The sequence below is a fragment of the Larimichthys crocea genome, chromosome XIV (genome assembly GCF_000972845.2).
Source record: "Larimichthys crocea isolate SSNF chromosome XIV, L_crocea_2.0, whole genome shotgun sequence".
Classification (NCBI taxonomy): Eukaryota; Metazoa; Chordata; class Actinopteri; family Sciaenidae; genus Larimichthys; species Larimichthys crocea.
The window spans coordinates 153,121-162,732 of record NC_040024.1 but is presented as its reverse complement, the minus strand read 5'-3'; the positions used below and the strand labels follow the sequence as shown (position 1 = coordinate 162,732).

At 39.7% G+C, this 9,612-nt stretch overlaps 1 pseudogene; it reads left to right on the top strand.

The window, feature by feature from the left end:
- Positions 1 to 5,505: 5,505 nt before the first annotated feature.
- LOC113747651 (RWD domain-containing protein 4-like) lies at positions 5,506 to 7,754 on the top strand (annotated as a pseudogene).
- The last annotated feature ends 1,858 nt before the right edge of the window (positions 7,755 to 9,612 follow it).

The window sequence follows — 9,612 nt, the reverse complement described above, 5'->3', positions numbered from 1 at the left end:
TTTATGTGGAAATACCATAATATTTTATGAGGTGATCATGCTGCTGGTTCTGATGACCCTAAGTAGCTGAAATGTAGATGTTATTTTGCACAAATGGTCCATTTAATGGTGTAAACAATATTTATAGTCGAGCTGCTTTTGTGAGCTTATTGAGTAACACACTCAAAGTCTCCCTCTGGGAGTGCAGTGCCTGGCTCCTGGTTGTTGCGGTGTTTCACTGCTCTTCACGTGTTAATGAACCTCTCTGTGTGTGACAAATGATAGTCTGATGGTCCACACCAGTTTTGGATCGTTCAAACTGTTGGAAAATTAAGCTCTAGGCGCCCTCTTGTGTCACTGAAAGGTACTTTCTTATTAAGGCAGAGGATAGTGTGTGTATACCTGCCTTTCCTCTAAATGAAGGTACAAAATATACAATATAATGTCCGTTGTTGTCAGTTTTGAGGCTGCATTGCCTCAAAACTGACTCAATATAGTTGCTTCAACAAAACTCTGTTGAACAAAGTTACAAAGTGAATTTCAAGCTGTTACAATGCAGCTCATATTCAGAGTCAACACTCATTCCAGGGATTTATGAGAGCAAACAAGCACAGATTTGATTAATTCCTTGGCAGCAGGAAAAAAAGTTTTGGTTGGCAATCTGACAGCAAACATGGAGAGTGGTAATAGGAAGAGATAAGACAAACTCAAATGTGTGCACACTGAAGGCATTACATCAGCTGTGAGGAAGGTAAAATGAAAGACAGGTGCAGACAGAGTGAACTTCATGTTTCAGAGTGAAGCACTGATGTTACATGTAACACTGAACATTTGAAGCCATGTTCTTTCAACCAAAAAAAAAAAAAAAACATTCAACACCATATCTACAAAGTTGTGTGTATGTCCTGCATACAAAAAATACGTTCTTAAAATCCTCCTCTTCATTGTTAATTCTAGCCAACATGCGTTCATACAGTATGATGCAACTTCTGACATAATTTCCATCCATTTTTTAACATATGGAGACTGTACTTTTCCATAATCTAAGAATCTGAGCAGCTGTCACCATCCCGACTTTTAAAACCCCTGTTCATATTTAGATATATTTGGCACTTCTGTTTGGTCCCCTAATAATCTTCTTGTTTTGTCTTGGTGATACAGTTACCGTCACGCCCACCATTTCCTCACATGTTCCAAAACTTTCTTCCAAAATGTGTACACCAGTTTAACAAGTAGAAATATCCCAATTTCACTCTGACATACAAGGTGATGCTGAAAATCATCATTAATTTTTATTGTGTGCTTTGAGTCTTTTTTTGGCCTCATGTATATTATTATTTCATTTTTAAAATATGACAATTATTGCCAATACTGGTCTTTTTTTAAATTTGATCAAACTCAATGTAGATTGAAAATATTACACAGAATCAACACGTGGAAAACAAAATTCAGTTTGATCAGGTTAAATATAAAAAATAAATAATGTAATAAAATAAAAACAAACCAAATATTACAGAAAAGTACGGTTGAACAGTTCACTGAATGAAGGAATGAAAAAATCTAATCCTGGTTTCAGGGTCACATTTTCCTGAAGCTTGGCAGTGATATGTTGACTCTCATAGCCTCAGTGATCATGATATCCTGCTAAAAACGAGACTGCAGGCTTGGAAGAGACACAGTTAATATGACAAATTCCAAGTGATTAACTTCAGCTGAACTTTAGGGTTAATCTTTACACAGGACAAGGATTCAGTTTTGTCCCCATGTCTTACAGAGAGTCTGTTTAATAAGCCATGTATTGACAGGACACAAGTACTGATAATATAAAGGTTATTTCTTAAAGAATATCATAAGAAGTGTGTAAAAAGAGTGTATTGTATGAACTGCACATATGGCAGTATGAGGTTTGTATGTTGTCTTGTGAAGTCATCACTGAGCCATGTTCCTTCATTACCATGTAGTTAATTTTGACTCAGTGCCTTTCAGCGACCTCCTCCCTCTTCATCTCTCTTGATCCTCCTCCTCCACCTCTTCCTCCACCATGGCTGCCTCCTTCACCTGAGGGGAATAAGTCAGAGGATCAGCGTAATCATAAGTCAAACACCACGTGTCATTCTCAGCTGCACAGTGGAGATGATCCGTGCTTCCCCCACACTGAACAGTGCTGCTGGCATTTAACATGACGCTCTCATCGCTCCGTGAACTGTTGGTTTAGTAGATCAAAGCTAATTCACTTTCACACCGTGATCGAGTTAAACAGACTTACTGTAACTTCATGTGAGTGTTGCAGCAGCCGTGTGTCAGAGTGCTCCAGATACTGTTCACACACAACTGTTATCATAGATTATGTAACATATTGTAGTACATCTTCCACTGCAGCTTTCATTAGATTCACTCCCTCTAGAGATAATAAAAAGAGAAATACTAACAGCATGTCCAGATTATGATACAGCAAGTCAATCTAAATCAAGGCAGGAGGTCAGCAACAGGAAACATGCTACATATAGAGAGACTGAGGACTGAGAGACGGGTGCACAGATGACCAGAAGCATTGTATTTTTAGTTTGATTTCATTTTTGATTTCATTTTTTGTTTGCTTCTTTCAGTTAAGTTTTATTAGCTATTTATTATTACACGCTTCTTTCAGTTAAGTTTTATTAGCTATTTATTATTACACCTATACCTGCATTATACCTGCATTTGTGATTGCTGCTGCACATGCTGTGTATATTTTAGTGTATTCATTTTACTGTATTCATACTGTTAAGACTGCTATACTGTATAAATCTTAGCTTACAAAAGAAAGAAACTTTATTAACTTAGTGGTAGGTACAAACACAGAAACTAAACAAGGCAGGAAGTAGAATTAGACAAGACACAGACAGAGTGGAACTACAAAATAAAACAGGAAACACAGAACAAACTGCCATAATTTACTTTCATGAAGCTTATAATGTTTCAGGTTTTGTTGACACTGGCAGAGCCGTATTCATTTAACTATGTTAGGTGTTATGTAATGTCAAACCAGACTGCATTATACTGAGAGGTGTTACTAATATTTACATTTACGTACACAAGACAGCCAAAATATGAGAAATACCTTTAAAAAAAATGCCCCAAAAAGAACTCAATAATGACATGAAGTAGAATTTGACCTCTCTCTGTCGACAAAAACTGAAACATTATCAGCTTCATAAAGTCGAATTTATGGCTGAGTTGTTGTACATTGTACAAGTGGAGTGATCTCTACTCATATTCATATATCTCTATACATGTGAACATACTGTGCACCTTCTATCTCATCTAATATCAGCTTTAAGTCTGTATGGTGAACTCTGTTTTGGGTTCCTCCAACTGCTGAGAAAAAATCCAGCTTTTGTTTTGGTCCAACTCCATCTAGTCTTTGAAGATGTCAGCGTTCTGTTTGTTGCTTAGTGTACAGTGGCTTTATCAGAGTTTTTCCTCTGAAAACAGCTGCCCGCCTTAAACTGCATCACAGGAGCAGTGAGAGTGAACCACAACAGTAAAGATGTGGTCCAGACAGCTCGTAAGGCTCTGCACACAACTGATAACACACTTCCCTATCTGATCACCGCCTCCTGACCTGTTTAATGTTGCTCACATACTCCTCCTTTACTAATGCTAAATGAATTTGACTGTACATATATACCACCTTTCCGATCTCCTGACCGCAGAGTCAACTGCTCATCAGAAATAGCTGATTGCATTCACACACCGATGGTTCAGCCTTCAGGAGCAATTTAGGCTTCAGTATTTTGCCCAAGGACACTTCAACATGCAGACTGGAGGAGCCGGGGATCAGCTCGAACTGAATCACAGCCACGCATACTAAAGATATTATATCATTATATACATTAGTATATTTGATATATGCATTAGTATGAGCATTGATGTTATTTGGTTTGTCATTGACAGTATGTACATATAACATGTGTACATGGAGAAGTGTTCATAGGCATGTAACCAAAGACAGAAATGACATCAAACAAGATGAAAGGATTATATGCATACATCATAAGTGATGCCATATTCAATACATTTTTAATCAAAAGACATTTCTGTTTTGAATCTGTCAGTTTCTTCTCCTGTCTGTAGAGTTTGTCCATTCAAAGAACAAACATTTCATAAATACAGTGAGCTACAGATGGAAAATAGTGTCTGACTCGTTTTCTAATAAACACAATATTATAATATTAACATTACAATATGCAGTACATGTCTCAGACACATGTTTTACCGGACATGTGTGGTGGAAAAGAAATCCTTCTTACATCATCACATTATTTGTTACCATGTGTGCCACTTTAATTGTTCATAAATGGGTCTCCCTGTGGGAAGAAGTGACAATTCATATTTGGTTCCTGATATAATTATTTAGAATTGTCCATGGTCAATCATGATCAATTTCTGCAAAGAATATGAGATCGATCAAATGTATCTGAAGCTGAACCACCAGTCTGAGAATTTCTAAGAACCTGCAGCATACCTCTTTTCGTCTAAATATACAGCATATATACGCAAATAAATATATAAGCATTATATGTTAGAAAGTGAAATAAAAGTGTGCATTCAAAGGTTGTTCAAATTCAAATTCAAAACAACTTTATTAATCCTACAAATGGTTTGGAGCAGCTTTACACACAGAGAAACACAGACATGCACATACAAATGAACAGATAAAAGATACAAGGGAGCTAAATTATTAACTGATAAATCAACTACAAAAAGACAAGATAAAAATAATTAAAAAACAAAAAAACGGATAGGAACAGATTTAACACTGACATGATTTGATAATAATATCACCCAGAATTATTGAAGCATGATTACAGTTAGTTTATGTCTGACATCTCACCCTGTCTTTGTTTTTAGCTGCATTATTTATTTATTTATTTATTTAATATTTATTTAATAATAAATAATAAATAGAAATATAATTTTCAGGACACCCAAGTTCAATCACAAATAAAACAAATAAGATAAGACAAGTATGTAAAATTTAGTCACATATTTAAATAAATAATTATAATAATAACAATACTACTACTACTAAGATAGAAAAAAAATAATGATATAATAAGTAATAATATGAAGTAATAATAATGCATTCCATAGTGGCAATAATATTGTATAATACTCAATGTATAATACTAATTAATAGTGGTCATCTCAGATCCTCTGTACTCTTATTCCATCCTACTCAATCATACCTAATAATCTACCTAAATACTCGCATGACCACATCCTACCCCCCCTCCTCCCAAATCCTCTACTTCCCCCCATCTGTTTGCGCATGTTACCGTCTCTTGGTCCCCTGCAGCCACCATTTTCGGTTTTTTTCTTCTTACTTGCCCATTCATTTGTATTGATGAGTATTTTTTGGTTTATTAGTTCCGCCGTTTGTGGTCCACTTTCTTCACCCCTGCCTGCATGAAGCCGTGTTTTTTTTATTTTTGTCTCTTCTAAATCCCCCCCCCGGGGTTCAGAGTTCAGGCCTGACGGCGCATGCGTGTGGCGATCAGTGGGGCAGTCAGTGAGTGTGTCACGTGGGAATCTCTGGCGAGATGGGCTGCTAGCTCGGTTAGCTCTGGACCTCTACACGTTCCACACCCCGCACAGAGAGCAGAGCACACGGGGAGTGAAGGAGAGCCAGGACAGCCAACGAGGACCAGGAGGTACGGAGGAGTGAGGAGGAGTGAGGAGGATGAGGAGGAGTGAGGAGTGAGGAGTGAAGGGAAGTGAGCAGGCTAGCCGCTGTTAGCTGTTAGCGGCTAACGGCTAACTACATGACACGAGCCTGGCTGCTAGCCTAGCCGTTACTGTGACGAGCTGACAGACAGACCAACAGCTGTCAGAACCAGTGGACCCGTCCCTCTGGTTCTGACAGCTGTCTGTCAGAACCAGAGGACGGGTCCACTTCTGTCTTGAGTGTGAGAGCCACGGTGTCAGTGTGTGTGTTAGCTGCGGAGCCCATGACGGAGACACGTCACTGCATCCAGACCAGAGTGTCGGTCAGATGAAGCTCAACCACAGAGACTGACACTGTGCACACTGATGTGCTGACACCGACAGCCAGCGCTTACACAGGCTCAAAGTTAGAGGTGGAATCAGTGAAGTCTGGTTATGTCTGCACGTTAACATGAATGCTGACTAACAACCAGGTCATCATTACATGAAGAAAAGTCCTGAGTCATGGTTCTGTCCTGCATATAGTAGGTTACATTACTAACATCTACCAGCACAGAGTGAAAATCAAAGCCATGAGCCTAACAGTGTCAATCAACAAGTGTGAAGATGTGTAATCGTTAAAACTCTTCAGTTCTTGTAGTTGTGCAGTATAGAGTTAAAAATGAATTGTGTGGAAAAGGACAGACGAGGCAGAACAGACATGAGGCAGCCTGGTCTTTCGACACAACACAGTGAAATAATATGAACAAGGTATGGATGGGGTGAGCGCTTGGAAAACCCACATCATTGATTGGATACTGAGAATCATGTGATCTTCCTTCATGATCCAGTTCTGTTCTCTATGCAGAGAATGAAACCTCTGCTGGTGCTGTCTTTGGAGATCAGACTGCAGCAGTCAGGTCTAAAGTCTCTGTCAGCTCTGCCTGAGCAGTCGCTCGGGGGTGTGTTGTGGTGACAAGCTGCTGCGCTGCCTTCTCTCTGACTGACTCCGTCTTCTTCTTCAATCACAGATGGAGCTGGAGGCTCTTCGCTCCACTACGAGGGGGATGATGGTTTCAAAGAGATCAGCCCAGTTCCTTTCAGTTTAGGGTGAGTATGTCCGAGTCTGTGACCTCTGTCTCCACGACATCCTGTTTCAACAGGACCTACGTCAGATGGGACCGAGAAACCCGACGGGCTTTTTCACTTGTACTTCAGGACCTCTGACAAACAGATAGGAGAGCTCGAGGACACCAAAGCGTTCATCCTGGACATCACGTGGCCGGAGACGTACCTGAGACGCGCCCAATGTCCCTTGATGCCTTTTTTAACAACAGAATGTAAGTGGCAGGCGTGCTGTTGCGGTCAGTCTGTGTGAGTTTACTGACTGATGGAAACACTGTGAGCCCTTTGCTGTAGCGAGTTTATCTGTCACCTGTTGAACCCCCACACATTCTCTTAAATGATTGTGTCAGGATGTTTGTTTTCATAAGTCGATGACGGAACAGTCCACGCGTGGATGCTGTCGTTCTCAGACTTTCCTTTATGTTGATTTTTAAAACAGCTCTGCAGACACAAAGCAGCAGATCCGGTCGAGCTGGAGGAGCAGGAGGCCAACCTGGCACCGCGATGTGTCACTCTGTTCGAGTGGGCCAAGGAGAACCAGGAGGCCCTCATGGAGAACCACAAGCCTGTAGTCACTGGCTGTGGTCAGTCACAGTACAGTCCTGTTCTGTGGTGATAGCTCTGTCAGTCGGCATTGTGTAATTTCCTTTGTCTCGGGCATAAAAATGTGATTGCCCAACACACGCTGGATTCACATGAACTCACTCAAAAGTCCCTGTTTTTTTCACAACCACATCTCGATGAGGTCAGTTTGAACGTATTTCTTGATGTTACAGACGTTGACATCGAGTAGTGACGTTGGACGACTGCCTCAACAGCCAAGAGAAGGAGAAGAAGGAGCAGCTGACCAAAGCTCAGAAGAGGAGGATCATCAGCAGAACAGGTGCAAACAAAGATCCCAAAAACATCAATGCATAAGTCAACTTTCTTTATACATATTAAAAAACACACGATTTGCAATGATCCAGCAAGAGGGTTATCAAACAAGAGAGCATTTCTGTATAGTTATTATTACACAGGCTCACTTTGATTTGGTTCAATCCCCGCCTCCATTCTGCATGTAGTTATCACTGTAAATTAAAAAAGAGGCTAAGCACTGTGACCGTTCAAATCAAAGAAAAATCCAGACACGCGGATAAGTTGAAGCTGTTTATTAAAGGTCCAGTGTGTAGGTTTAGACAGACGACAGACAGACCTGCCTATCATCTATCTATCTATCTATCTATCTATCATCTATCACTATCTAGCATCTATCATCTAATCTCTATCTATCTATCTACTATCATCTATCTACTATCTATCTATCTACTATCTATCTATCTATCCATTCCATAGGAAAGTTTTTATATTTTAAACTTTTTCAACCTAAATACTTTAGACCCGTTTCGTAGAAATGAACTGAGAAACATAAATTTGAACACATTAAACATTTTCAAATGATTCAGATTATATTTGAACTAATTTCTAATTTTCAAGTAACAAATGTTAAAGCTACCAACAGATGAGCAGTAAGACGACTTTTAAAACCAGTTTAAAGTGTTAACTTAACTGCTTTAACTTAACAAAATGAACATTGTCAAAGTTCATTCATAATGAACACTGAACTTCTATAACAGAGTAATACATTTTTTTTGCTTTAGTTTTATCACTCTATCGCACACAAGTCAGTTCACTCATCACTCACATCACCTACACTACTCACTAAATGAATGAGAAGGATGAGTCTCTGGTGCTTTGTGATGAGATGACACTTCAGCTTGGCTGACTTCATAGCCTCATTAAGTACCTGAGACACGTACACATTTTGGTCTTCCATCGTTGTTCTCAATAAAACCAACCTCGAGGTAACTGTCGTCATAAGTTTAGCCGTTTGGCCTTGCATCACTAGATAGGTGGACAACTAAATAGGTGTCCTTTGTGCTAATTAGATCAGCTGCAGGATGCAAGTGCGTCCTCTGGTCCAAAGGCAAAGTGACAGATTTACGTGGTGCGTCCCAATCATTCAGGAGTTTTTAATGTCCAAACCTGATGTTAATCGGATTCCGGTCCGGCTGCCCAGCTGTAGTCAGCAGCACAGGGGAAAACCATCTCCTGGGGCCCAAGTGTTTCACCTACTTCGGGTTAAACCCCTTCACTTTCCACACAAACCCAGGAGCTCCGGGTTGACTGTGAGATGCCATGGTCTGTATTTTTGTCACTATGTAGCTTACACTGTACATTTGTTGCTCAGACTAACTCCTGCACTAACCTGCTCCATCGCCAACCACACACGCACGCTCTCACTCTCTCCAGCCCACTTTCTCTCGTGGCTTTAAACGGAAGAATAACAACAAATTTAACTTGGCATAACGTAACAAACTAGACGAGATGATATGGTAAGGTCAACAGAAAATATTGGAACATAAACTCACCTCTTTGTGTGAGTCCCACCTAATATAGGGGTAAAAATAAGTGAAACCACATATCACTAACATGCAACCCTTGTCAGTTACGAAACTTAAGGTGGTCCAGAGAACGTGTTGTGATCTAAACAAATACATAACCAAACTACACACACATTCGTTTTGGCTCCTACAACCGGCCCCAATTTTTTATGTGTCAAATAATAGTTACTCTATTTAAAGTAACAAACACAATACATTCCAATATATTCTTTCTTCTTATATCTGTTAAATCTCCAAACTATCACCTGAATCAGCAAGTCTGGGTGGAAAAATCTGCACCATCGAGTGTGTGAAAGTATGAATAGTATCACCATCTGAATAAATATGTATACTTACATACATGGATTAAGTTCTCCATCATTGGGATGGACTGGAC